Source organism: Macaca thibetana, chromosome 5, assembly GCF_024542745.1.
Source record: "Macaca thibetana thibetana isolate TM-01 chromosome 5, ASM2454274v1, whole genome shotgun sequence".
Lineage (NCBI taxonomy): Eukaryota > Metazoa > Chordata > Mammalia > Primates > Cercopithecidae > Macaca > Macaca thibetana.
Window position 1 is genome coordinate 109,988,513 of NC_065582.1, and position 13,694 is coordinate 110,002,206.

Genomic DNA, 13,694 nt, shown 5'->3' on the forward strand with positions numbered 1-13,694 from the left:
CTGGTCTCTCATCTTTAATTATTGCATAGTACTCACCGGTGGGCATCAATTCAAGCTTTTTTAAGCTTTTACAAAAGAACTTCTAAAGACTGAGGAGAGTGAAGATACATCCCCTCAGCCTCGCAAAGGGAAGCCCAGAGCTCTAGGCTCAAGCCCCATATTTATTTGAAATAATTTGATTTATTATTTAAAAAGAAATCATGCGATTTTTGCATCCTATTTCATAATATGTACATGTTTGGTTACCATAAAAACAACATTGGGGTTATGGCTAAGTTGTTTAATTGTTATTTTCACTATATTAAGAAAAATGACACTCTAAGAAAATGTACCACTTTTTTTTTTTTTCCTATTGAGTGTCCATATTCCCTGCACACTGCCACATATCCCAAGTTTGAGAAGCATGGTCTTAATCTAAAATAAGCAATTTCTAAAAGTAGGTTTCCAGGAAACATTTTGCTTGGGAGACAAAGAATAATACTTAAATTACTTCTTATTAGGAACTTCAGCTCTGATAAATATACTTAACACTAAATACTTGAAATACGTTACTTCCCACAGTAAATAGTTGAGGCTACTGTCTTCCACTCCAAGTTTACCATAAAAACATGGAATAACTAAACGTGTTACTAAATAAACACTTTTGAAAGAAGCTAAGTCTTTAGGAGATTTGCCATGTGATACCTGTAGAATGGCACCATGGGGAGTCTTATACAGGGTTTCAATTAATCTCCCTTTATTTCCATTAACGATTTTCCAAGTCATCTAGAACAAACATAAAATCCAAGCAATAACTTCAGATACCACCCCTTTCCCACAACTATTTCCTAGACAGATATTCTAGAGCCACCACATTTCTGTTCTCATGACTGTGTTAAGTCTTCCCTCTCTCTTTTACTGATCATTCTTTGTGGTTCAGATAGAGGCTTACCTATTCTAAGGTACTTTCCCAGATTCCATTTATTATTGTGTTTCTCTGAACTTGCTTGTCGCTTAAAATCTCCTTAACTTATTCCTTATAATTTACTCTGCTGCTTGTGTGCTTATCTTGATTGTAAACTCCTTGTTGAAAAGGACTATATTTTATATATATTTTTTAGAATTTTCCTGGGCACCTCGCACAGAAGTGGACATGTGGTAAGCTCTCAATGAATACTTATTATTTGATTGAATTGCCAGCCCTTAGAATGTTTGGTTGAATTTCAATTGTACATGCTGTAAACCTTGGTGCTCAAAGTGTGGATCACAGGCTAACAGCATGAGCATCACTGGGGAGCTCGTTCGAATTGTAGAATCTGGGTCCCACCTCAGACTCACTGAATCTGAGTCAGCATTCAACACGGTCTCCTGACTGATTCATATGCACGTTAACTTTGAGACATACTTAGTGTTCTTCCAAGCTCGCAATGTCAGTAGGTTAACAAATTCTATAAATACTCAAATGTCAGAATCATTAAATGTCATCTAAAGCTTAAAGAATATGAAATAACATGTTGAAGGTTCAGAAAAATCTTTTAAAACTTGATATCTAGACAATATTCTTGAGTGAAATCTGCTCCACTCCCGGTTTTTTGTGTAGCCTATTGATATGGGAGGGGGGCAGGGAAGTGCTGGGTAGAGAAGGGTGGGGTCCTTGATGAGGGCTCCACTCTCAGGCCTGCACCTGTGGACCTAAGTGAGAACAGGTACTCCTGTTTTCATGCCCGATTGTTGCATTTTCCAAAACCACTGTGGCCTGCCACACCCACGGACACAAGTGGCTGAACATGGAGAGGAGCAGCGGACAGTAGCAGTGAGAGGCAGTGCGGGATGGCAGAGAAGGAGGGAAGAGGCGCCTGAATGTCAAGAGGAGTTCGCAGAGAACAGCCAAACTCCAGGGTAAGATTATCTCTCCCACTCCTTCACCTTCCGGCTCCCTATCCATCTCACTGAGAGCCACGTCCACCACTCAATAAAACCTTGCACTGATCCTTCGAGCCCGCATGTCACTTGATTTTTCCAGGATACTGGGCAAGAGCTCAGGATACAGAAGGCTGTCACGCTGGCCCTGGGTCCTTGCAATAAGGCAGAGGGTCCATTGAGCTGATTAACATTCAAGCTGCCTTCAGATGGCAAAGCTGAAAGAGCTTGGTAATACTGGGGTTGCAGGCACTCACCCCTACATACTACCACAGGGTCAAGAGCCCAAAGCCCTTGCCTGGGTCTCTGCACCTGCCTGTCTGCATGCTCCCCCAAGGGGTTTGAGCTGCCCAGAGATGGAATAGGCAAGCCACACCCCTGCTGCATGTCCCTCGAGGGGAATCAGGGAACTCTGCCATTTCACTATGAGTTAACAGTGTTTTTTTTTTTTTTTTTACATTTTCAAATGGTTAACAAAATCAAAAATAATTTCATGACACATGAACATTATATCAAATCAAATTTTAGTATCTGTAATAAAGTTTTATTGCAATGCAGCCACATCCATTAGTTTACACAATGTCTTTCATTCTATAACACCAGAGCTTTGTAGTTGTGACAGAGACCATAAGGCCAGAAAAGTTGAAACTATTTCTATGTGGCCCTTTACAGAAAAGGGTTTGTTGGACTGTGATCTAGATTCATGCTTGTAGACTGTGACCTACATTCATGATCTAGATTCTAGCTAAACTTGTGGAAAAGGAACCATGAACTTTAGACATTCATTGGCCTCTTTTTTTTTTTTTTTTTTTTTTTTTTTTTTTTTTTTTTTTGAGACAGGGTCTCATTTTTTGGCCCAGGGTGGAGTGCAGTGGTATGATTACAGCTCACTGAAACCTTGGACTCTTGGGCTCAAATGGTGCTCCCACCTTGGCCTCCCAAAGTGTTGGGATTACAGGCATGAACCACCCTGCACAGGCTACTTGTTGACTTTAATATTCTATGTATACGTAACATAGGGGGATGCACAAGCTACATTATACAATTACCTTCTGTGGAAAATTCTTTTGAAATATTTCAAAATCATTGTCTTATGGAATAACAGCTTTCTTTTCTTTTTCTTTTTTTTTTTTTTTTTTTTTGAGACGGAGTCTCACTGTGTCTCCCAGGCTGGAGTGCAGTGGCGCGATCTCGGCTCACTGCAAGCTCCGCCTCCCGGGTTCACGCCATTCTCCCGCCTCAGCCTCCAAGTAGCTGGGACTACAGGCGCCCGCCACCGCGCCCGGCTAGTTTTTTGTATTTTTAGTAGAGACGGGGTTTCACCGTGTTAGCCAGGATGGTCTCGATCTCCTGACCTCGTGATCCACCCGCCTCGGCCTCCCAAAGTGCTGGGATTACAGGCTTGAGCCACCGCGCCCGGCCCAACAGCTTTCTTTTCTAACCAGTCACAGGAAGTAAGAGAAATAAAAGTGCTTGAAAATATCCAGTATGTCATTGTCATTTGTAACTCAGTAAGCTATTACAGTTTTGTCAGGTCCAATCTCTAAGGAGGTGAATGAAAATATATATCTTGGGCAATTTGACCCCTATCAACATCATGCATCGTGGTTACCCTGACATCTGAAGAGCAATTCTGCTCTGTTAACTTGAAGACTCGAAGTTAGTGGTAAAGGTCACTCCCTCCTTCACCTTTAGCTACTGGATATCAGATTGAAATTAAAGTGAGGAGGTCTGGAGAAGGTGTTCTACATCTTCTGTCAAATTAGCCTAATCCTCATTAAGTTGTCCTGCTAATTCAGCATGTTCAAAGGGCTCCTGACACTATGAGAAATGTCACCCTATTACTTTAAAGGACTTAAAGGATATGAAGCTGCTTGGTTTGAGTCAATTCCTCCCTGATGCATCCTGGAGCTTAGGAGTGTGTGTGCCCTTCTTAGCTGCTTGCAGGATTGCCGTGCATCCTCGTGTTTAGCAATACAGAATGGCAGCCACGTTGATTGGCTGAATAAAACATAAGGCAGGAGAAATCCGAAGGCTGCCTGAAGTACTTGTGTTCTTACATCCTTCACATGCAAGATTTGTTAAAGCAAATAAGTGATACTGTAAAAATACATGTAATGTAAAAGGTGATAGGTTATCAAACGTTTGCACTCTAAAAGTTAAACAAAATCCCACCAGAGAGATTTAAGTGCTGAATTTTAAGTTCCTGCTTGAAACAATTCATTTTGAAAAGAGTATTATTTAGTTGACAGCTAGCTGGATGACACGCAGTAAAGTGTGGGTTATGCTCTCCTCACTAGTAAAATACATTTCAAGCCATTCTATTTCTGGGCAATTCATATTCTTTGCTGTAGAGACCATGAATACCTGGCTTCTTTCAAATCAGTTTCTCTCATGATAAGCAGCCACCACAACACTGTACAGGTTACTTAAGATGAAGGACTGGAAATGAAATTAGCCATATAAATAAAACACAAACAATACAAAATTGTGAACCTGTAACTACTTTGCTTTTCTTCCATTCACTTTTTGAGAAGAATTAGAGTGAGTTAAGAAAGGGAGGATCGACAGTGGGTATGATATCAAGCTTGAAGTGAATTGGAAAATGTCACCCAAGAGTCTCTAGGTTTCAGCAACCTGGGGCTGCAAATGGGACCATGATAATAATAATAGTAGTCAGGATGTTATTATTTCTTGCTCCAAATTTTAATACTGAAGCTCCAGGCATAGGCAAAATCTGCAGCCTGGTGCCACTGTCCTCCTTCCTAGCCCTGTTGTTTTTTCCAGACACTAAGGTCTCAGGGGGCACTGCTTCTGCTGGGCCAGGCACCACGATGGATGAGCCACAGTCCTCAAAGTACCTAAATTGGGATGAGTGCTCAGTGAATCAGGAGAAAAATGTCTCTCTCCTCTTTGATAGACTGTTCTGGAGGTCCCAGTATGGTGCTCTTGTGCATCAATATTTTACAATGTGAAGAAATCCTCGAAATGTTTACTTACAAATCTTTATCTATCTAAACTAGAGCCCAGACATGTCCGTGGGTCCAGTCCACAGATGTTTGACTAATTGCTCCAGTAATATATTTGCAATCAATACTCACATCCCTGGCTTTGTTGCCAGACCTCTTTGTTGTGCTTTCCTCTTTGTCCCCTTGGAATAAATGACCATCCATGAGTTTCTTTAGCCCCCATGAAAGTTGCCTTGAAGGATGTCATTTGCCAAGTCATAATGTATGTTCATCTTCAGATTCAGCAATGAGGCTACCAGGTTCCATGCAAACATTCCTTTGTTGGGCTGTCCTTCTAGTCCATTAGACATTCCCAGACGTGTCTGACCCCCAGCAGTGGACAAAACCTTGGCTCAAGCCAGGTGGTTAGTGTGAGCCAGAGAGTTTCCTAATGCTGTGTATTTATACCCCATTCTCACATGGATAGTGGGATCAGTGTTTCTTCCTGCTCCCTGGGAAACCTGGGAAGATATAATATTTGATATGTCAAATAACATATTTGGTTGAGGCAAACAGTAGATGTATTTGAAGTGGTGGTAGGACAAGTTCTTTTGCTCACTGAGTATACCTGTGTGTCAGGCACTGTGCTATATGTTACCTAATTTAATGATTATAAAAGTCTGCTTTGTTTTTATAGTTTGTATTATTACTCCAAAACAAAGACAGAAACAAACCCTTTCAGAACGACTGATATCCAGACTTTTAATAACTTGCCTAAGTTTATTAGGAATCAATTAGAAAATGGTAGGAGTTTCAAACCTTTGTCTATCAGACTCCAATGATCATTAACTTCTTTCAGTCTAATATATTGAAGATATTTGTATATCCTTCTTATTTATTTTTGAGACGGGGTCTCACTCTGTAGCCAGAGAGGGGCTGCAGTGGCATGATCACAGTTAACTGCAGCCTAGACTTCCCAGGTTCAAGTGATTCTCCCACATTGGCCTCCTGAGTAGCTGGGATTACAGGTGTGTGCCATCACGCCCAGATAATTTTTTGAGTTTTTCATAGAGACGAGGTTTTGCCATGTTGTTGAGGCTGCTTCCTATTTATTTTGAAAAAATATAAAAAGGAATCTAAATCCCTTTTTATATTTAGATTCTCCTTACAAATTTCCTCTAAATATGTTAGCCTAAACTACATACTTATCCTTATTCTTTGCCAGAAACTTTTCACAATAATCTTTTTCCAGAAGAGTTGTTTCAGTATATCAGCACAATAGAGAAGGAGCCACTACTAAAACAAACAAGTCTAAACAATGCTATCATGTGCAACACCTTGTAGCTGACAAAAATTAGCTACTCACATTACTGGAAGCATAGACCTGGACACCTGCCATTTCCATTAGTGGAAGAAGCTTCCTCCCAGTGATAAATTGATTCCAGTTGTCTAACAGCCTTCAGGCATCTACCGCACTCAGCCAGGAGACCATCAACCCCTTTATCAAAATGAGAAGGAAGAGCAAAGCCAATGCCAAAAGAGAACAACAGGGTGTGAAATTTGGTTTATTGTACTCTAAGCCTGTGGACCAGTCAGATCATGTCATAAATATGCTCCTCACAGTGCTCTGCCTGGAACTTCAATTACAGAGATAATAAGTACATCTCTAGCACAACTGCTTTGTGTATTTCTGTATTGTTCTAGACATTGTAACAAAAAATAAGTAATTAGTGGCTTTTTGTGCTAAGTGCTTCAGCTTCAATTGGGCTGGAGTATTTTAAATTCAATTGTTTCAGTGTTAATCATGCATTATTTTGTAAGCAATACTTTATCAACTGAGGAGACTCTTACTTATAGAATGGATGAGTCTGTTCCATGTTTTCTTTGTAACTGAATATTTCCTAATCCCCATATATGTGACTGGTTTTAAGATTTTAACTGTTAGTTTTTTAATATATGTATCAGAATCAAATGCATGAAATCGGTTAAAGGAATTGGTAAAAAAATAAAAGGATGTTAACAAAATACACAAATAAGTTTTAAAATTTCAGCATTGTACATATTTGTCTCTGGAAATTTCTATTGATATGTATAAGTAATAAAATATGTATTATTTTTATGGGAAAGTTTTTACCTGCTTTAAGTCTAAAAAGTTAAGAAATAAAGGCATATGTTACATTATATTCATCACATGAATATGTACATGGTTAAAGATGACAGTTGTTTTTTTTTTTATACTTTAAGTTCTAGGGTACATGTGCACAACGTGCAGGTCTGTTACATATGTATACATGTGCCATGTTGGTGTGCTGCACCCATTAACTAGTCATTTACATTAGGTATACCTTCTAATGCTATCCCTCCTGCCCCCTCCCCACAATAGGACCTGGTGTGTGATGCTCCCCTTCCTGTGTCCAAGTGATCTCTTTGTTCAATTCCCACCTATAAATCAGAACATGTGATGTTTGGTTTTCTGTTCTTGCGATAGTTTGCTGAGAATGATGGTTTCCAGCTGCATCCATGTCCCTGCAAAGGACAGAAACTCATCCTTTTTTATGGCTGCACAATATTCCATGGTGTATATGTGCCACATTTTCTTAATCCATTCTGTCACTAATGGACATTTGGGTTGATTCCAAGTCTTTGCTATTGTGAATAGTGCTGCAATAAACATATGTGTGCGTGTGTCTTTATAGCAGCATGACTTATAATCCTTTATGTATATCCCCAGTAATGGGATGGCTGGGTCAAATGGTATTTTTAGTTCTAGATCCTTGAGGAATCACCGCACTGTTTTCCATAATGGTTGAACTAGTTTACAATCCCACCAACAGTGTAAAAGTGTTCCTATTTCTCCACATCCTCTCCAGCACCTGTTGTTTCCTGATTTTTTAATGATTGCCATTCTTACTAGTGTGAGATGGTATCTCATTGTAGTTTTCATTTGCATTTCTCTGATGGCGAGTGATGATGAGCATTTTTTCATGTGTCTGTTGGCTGTATGAATGTCTTCTTTTGAGAGATGTCTGTTCATATCCTTTGCCCACTTTTTGATGGGGTTTTTTTTTTTTTTTTGCAAATTTGATTGAGTTCTTTATAGGTTCCGCTATTAGCCCTTTGTCAGATGAGTAGATTGCAAAAATGTTCTCCCATTCTGTAGGTTGCCTGTTCACTCTGATGATAGTTTCTTTTGCTGTACAGAAGCTCTTTAGTCTAATTAGATCCCATTTGTCAATTTTGACTTTTGTTGCCATTGCTTTTGGTGTTTTAGACATGAAGTCCTTGCCCATGCCTATGTCCTGAATGGTATTACCTAGGTTTTCTTCTAGGGTTTTTATGGTTTTAGGTCTAACATTTAAGTCTCTAGTCCATCTTGAATTAATTTTCATAAAAGGAGTAAGGAAAGGATCCAGTTTCAGCTTTCTACTTATGGCTAGCCAATTTTCCCAGCACCATTTATTAAATAGGGAATCCTTTCCCCATTTCTTGTTTTTGTCAGGTTTGTCAAAGATCAGATGGCTGTAGATATGTGGTATTATTTCTGAGGACTCTGTCCTGTTCCATTGGTCTGCATCTCTGTTTTGGTACTGGTACCATGCTGTTTTGGTTACTGTAGCCTTGTAGTATAGTTTGAAGTCAGGTAGCGTGATGCCTCCAGCTTTGTTCTTTCGGCTTAGGATTGTCTTGGCAATGCGGAGTCTTTTTTGGTTGCATTTGAACTTTAAAGCAGTTTCTTCCAATTCTGTGAGGAAAGTCATTGGTAGCTTAATGGGGATGGCATTGAATCTATAAATTACCTTGGGCAGTATGGCCATTTTCACAATATTGATTCTTCCTATCCATGAGCATGGAATATTCTTCCATTTGTTTGTGTCCTCTTTTATTTCACTGAGCAGTGGTTTGTAGTTCTCCTTGAAGAGGTCCTTTACATCCCTTGTAAGTTGGATTCCTAGGTATTTTATTCTCTTTGAAGCTTTTGTGAATGGGAGTTCATTCATGATTTGGCTCTCTGTTTGTCTGTTACTGGTGTATAAGAATGCTTGTGATTTTTGCACATTAATTTTGTATCCTGAGACTTTGCTGAAGTTGCTTATCAGCTTAAGGAGATTTTGGGCTGAGACAATGGGGTTTTCTAAATATACAATCATGTCAAAAGATGATAGTTTTTTTAATCCTTTGATGTACAGTGTGAAGAAATTTTCATAATTCTTTGATGTCAGATAATGTAATATATTGGTAATCATTCAATGATCTCTTATTTGCTACAGGAATACAACTTACGTATTTTATTGGTGAAAATTTTACATTAAATTATAATTTCCCAACAGTTCATTTCACTCAAGAATTTTATTGTGTGCCTTCCAATTGGCAAAATGTTTGAAAGTTCTCCATAAGAAGTACTCTCAAATTATGTGACATATAAACTATCTAAACTACAGGATTTGACATTCTATGATCTGTGGTTTAGTTTTATACATAATAATAATTAATAAAGGAAGACACAGTCTCATAAGTAACAGATAAACCACCATGATGTACCAAGGCAATGATAAATGTCCATCAGCCTGTCTTGTTTGTGGGATCTGCATCTGCATATTCAATCAACTACAAATCAAATATACTGGGAAAAAACATAATAACACAACAATATGAAATACAAAATAATAATTGTATTTATATAGCATGTATATTGTATTAGGTGTTATAGGTAATCTAGAGATTATGTAAAGTATACAGGAGGATGTGCAGAAGTTACACGCAAATATTATGCCATTTCATAAAAGGGACTTGAGCATCCTTGAATTTTGACATCTGAGGGGATTCTGTAACAAATCCCTCATGGATAGTGAGGAATAAGTATACTTTTGTGAAAGAAAAAAAATGATACTTTGTCTGGCATTCATACTCTTACATTTATAAATTAATTCAATTATTAGTATTGTAATTTTATTATTTTTTGATTCATTGTTGAGAAGTATTAAGCTTTCTTCCTTGCACAATAAGAACATAGTCCAACATCACTTACATTTTTGAAAATAAGAGTATTAGAGACCCTGAGAGAGCATATAGTTATGGGTTACAAATTCAAATCAATTCAGGTTCCAGGCAGGTCAGCTAATTGGAGAAAGCCATTGAGTTGTACAATAACAGGGAGTGGTGAAGTCTAGTCAGTAGAGACTTGGAGAATGTGTTTCTCCTATAAAGGCATTAAAAACAGAATACAGCTCTCACTAAGTGAAACCTAACTATAGGATATTTACCCAAGGGGGCCAATTTGCACCCCTGCAGAGGTCCAATGATTTGCCATCCAGCTGATCAGAGGCAGAGCAGAATGAGGCCTTGCGCATTTATTAACTTTTAAAAAGACACTCATTTACTGAAAACCTGCTCTGAACAAAACTTTGGGCCAGGCAGGGGATAATCAGCACTGAAACTAACAGAAGTGACAAATCTTATCTTAAGTTCATTTCGTGCTGCTATAAGAGAACATTAAACTCCTGAGACGGAGTTTAATCCATAAAGAACAGACTTACTTCTTATTGTTCTTGGGGCTGGGAAGTCCAGGGTAGAGGGGCTCATCTGGTGAAGACCTTCCTGCTGCTTTATTCAGGGCAGGAGGTGGAAGAGTGAGGGAGCAGGAGAGCGAGAGCAAGGAAGGGGCAGAACTCACTCGTTTTGTCTGGAATTGACTCTCATAATAAGGAACCCACTCCCATGATAGTGGCATCCATCCATTTGTGAGAGCAGAGGCCTTATAATTTCATCGCCTCCTAAAAATTCCACTTCTCAACAATTTTGCCTTGGGGATGAAGTTTCCAACACCCTAAACTTTGGGGGACACATTCAAACCATAGCACCTATGTTTTCAAGTCACTTATGTCTCTTGACTCAGATGGTTCCTGATTAATTCCAGTAATGCAGGTTTTGATAAACTGGGAAATGAAATCCTAAAGGTTTTATGCGACTGTTCATGTTCTAAGGATTTAAAAGCTAGCTATCCTAGTAATACACTAATACATCTACTTAAAAAAATCCAAATATGTATGTGTAACTATACAAAAAAAATCCCCACAATAATATTAATGCCTACAACTTTATCTATATGTTGACAAACCATCTGTTAACAAAAGAAAGGCTAAAGAATAAAAATATATACTCTCAATTCACTCACACACACAAAATAAAATGCTCCAAACAAAAGTAATTTAAAAAGACAGTTAAATTCTTTTTTGTAGTACTTCTCCTTTAGTATTTAGACAATCAGTCTTGTGAAATAAATTTTTGGAGAGGAGATCATGTAGATTAAATTGTCTCTAACCTTTAACACATAGAACAACCTCAGAAGCAGAAAGCTAAAATGCTTTCAGTAACAGGCACTAAATAAAAATATATGTGAAGAGGTGGGTATAACAAAATAGGAAGTTTGTTGAGATCTGTGAGGTCTTATTGAACTAGAGTGTAGAAATTGCTTAAAGACACCAGCATTCTTCTTTTTTAAAAAATATGTTTTCTGCTGGCTAAAACAAAGCACTTGGTTCTGAATCCCTCCCTACTCTGTTTAACCTAATTTTCTCCATTGCTTTCCTAAAGCAACTATGTTGAAAAACCAATCATGACTTAAAAAAAAATTACCAATATCTTCTGGTTTTGATATGGAAACCATTAATTAAAGGAGCAGTTTCACTCCAGAATTGCAGCACTTGAAACCAAATCCATGAAAAGTTTTACCAGAACAAGGTTTTCTTCCTATGGGTAATCACTTATTGAATTAAAGCATACTTCACACTTTCATTACCTGAACAGAAGAAAAGAGAAGATAATTTGTTATAGCTAAAAAATTAAAATGGATACAAAGGAAGAAGATCACAAGTTCACATCAGGGTTTTCTTTTATATTTACTGGAAAGAAGTATTTTCTTTTTTCTTTTCTTTTTTTTTGAGATGAAGTCTTGTTCTGTTGCTCAGGCTGGAGTGCAGTGGCCCAATCTTGGCTCACTGCAACCTCCATCTCCCAGATTCAAGTGATTCTCCCACCTCAGCCTCCTTAGTAGCTGGAATTACCGGTGCCTGCCACCACGCCTTGCTACTTTTTGTATTTTTAGTAAAGATGGGGTTTTGCCATGTTGGCCAGGCTGGTCTCGAACTCCTGGCCTCTGGTGATCAGCCTGCCTCGGCCTCCTAAAGTGCTGGTATTACAGGCATGAGCTATCGCTCCTACTCAAGAAGTATTTTCTTACTTTTTAAGGAAACAGGTGCCCATAGTCTTTTTAAAACCAGAGAGAAACATAGCTCCTCAAGCTGGCATTAAGACTTTTTGGTATGTGGAAATGCAGTGTTTTAAATATTGTTGCTTTAAGTACAGGAGATAGAAGATAGAAGAATCAGTCATGCTATCAATGCTTTAGAGAAATAATACCAAAATCTCTTCCTGAGTCATTAGGTGAAAGCATTTATCATTTAAAAAAATCAGACAGCGGTCGTTTTGCCATAAATTTTCATTTCCTTAGAAAATATAAAGATCAAAGCATTTCATTTTGTAAAGCATGCATTAATGACCATTACGGTTATCAAAAAAGATTTTAAACTGCTGTGTTCTTGTCCTTGACAACTTACAAAGAACCACTTTTTGTGAAGTGGTTCTCCCAGGAATCTGGGATACAATCAGTAATTGATTTTGTTGAGAGATCTAATTGATTGATAAAAGCATTATTTCATTCTTTAGATTGGTAACCTTGGGGGAAGAGGTCTTAACCTTTCTTTTTTTTTTTTCAGTCCTGAAGAGATGTGGCTCTAGATTGAATGGTACTGCAAGGTTGACTGTTTGAGTTAATTGACTGGTCAATTTAGCCAAGTAGCCAATTTTCTTTTCTTTTCTTTTCTTTTTTTCTTTTTTTCCCCTCATTTGTTTCCTTACAGTTGAGTTGATTTTTGCTTGGTTACACTGAAGAACTGGCTTCAAATAGACCAGGAAAAGAATTTACACTTTGCCCAAACAGAAGCAAGTTACTGAAAGCCTTTGAAACCCTTGATCAAAACTGTTTTCATAAATGCATATTTTTAAGGGTGCGAAAACTCTTATAAAAACTGTCCTTAATTTATTATGTCCAAAAGTGAGCTTCTAGTTTTCACTTTCTGATCTGTTTCTTCCACAATTTTCTACCATCCATGACTCCCATGGTGTAACTGACTTCTGGTGACATTACTCCTCTACTCAAAAATATTCATTGACTCTCCACTGCTCAAGAATCAAAGTAATTCTAGATTCCTTGAAATTTGGTGGTGACTTTCTATCATCCGCTAAGAAGGTACGTTAGCACTTTCCAAAGCAGCCTTCAGACTACTTGCTCTTCTCTGAAATAATCCTCCTTCTGTGCCTTTGTATATCTGGTTCAGCTGATGCAAATGCAGGTCTTGTACTAATCATCCCGATAGTTAACTGAACGCAGCTTCAGTTTTACGTATCTGTGGAGCTCCTCTAAGCTACTCCCGGGGAGGACCTCTTTTCCCTGTGTTTTTTTCTTATCTCCTTTCTTCCACTCTACTCATAACCATCAGTTCACGTCGCAGCTCCGTTTTTCATGCAGGGACTCAGAGCTGCTGCCTATGTTCAAACCTCTGTGTGTTCACGAGGAAAAACTGAACTAATATTGAATGCATGTTACCATTTCTCCCCTACGGAACTGACTACACTTTTCCTGCATTGCTCAAAACCCTGTGGATATGTGTCAAGTGTTAAGTACTCAAGCTATTACCAATGCCAAAGGACTGCAGAGGTGGAAGTTCCCTGCTGCAAACTATACAAGGGGATACTGGCCTTAAAATAAACTGCGACACAATCATCATCACT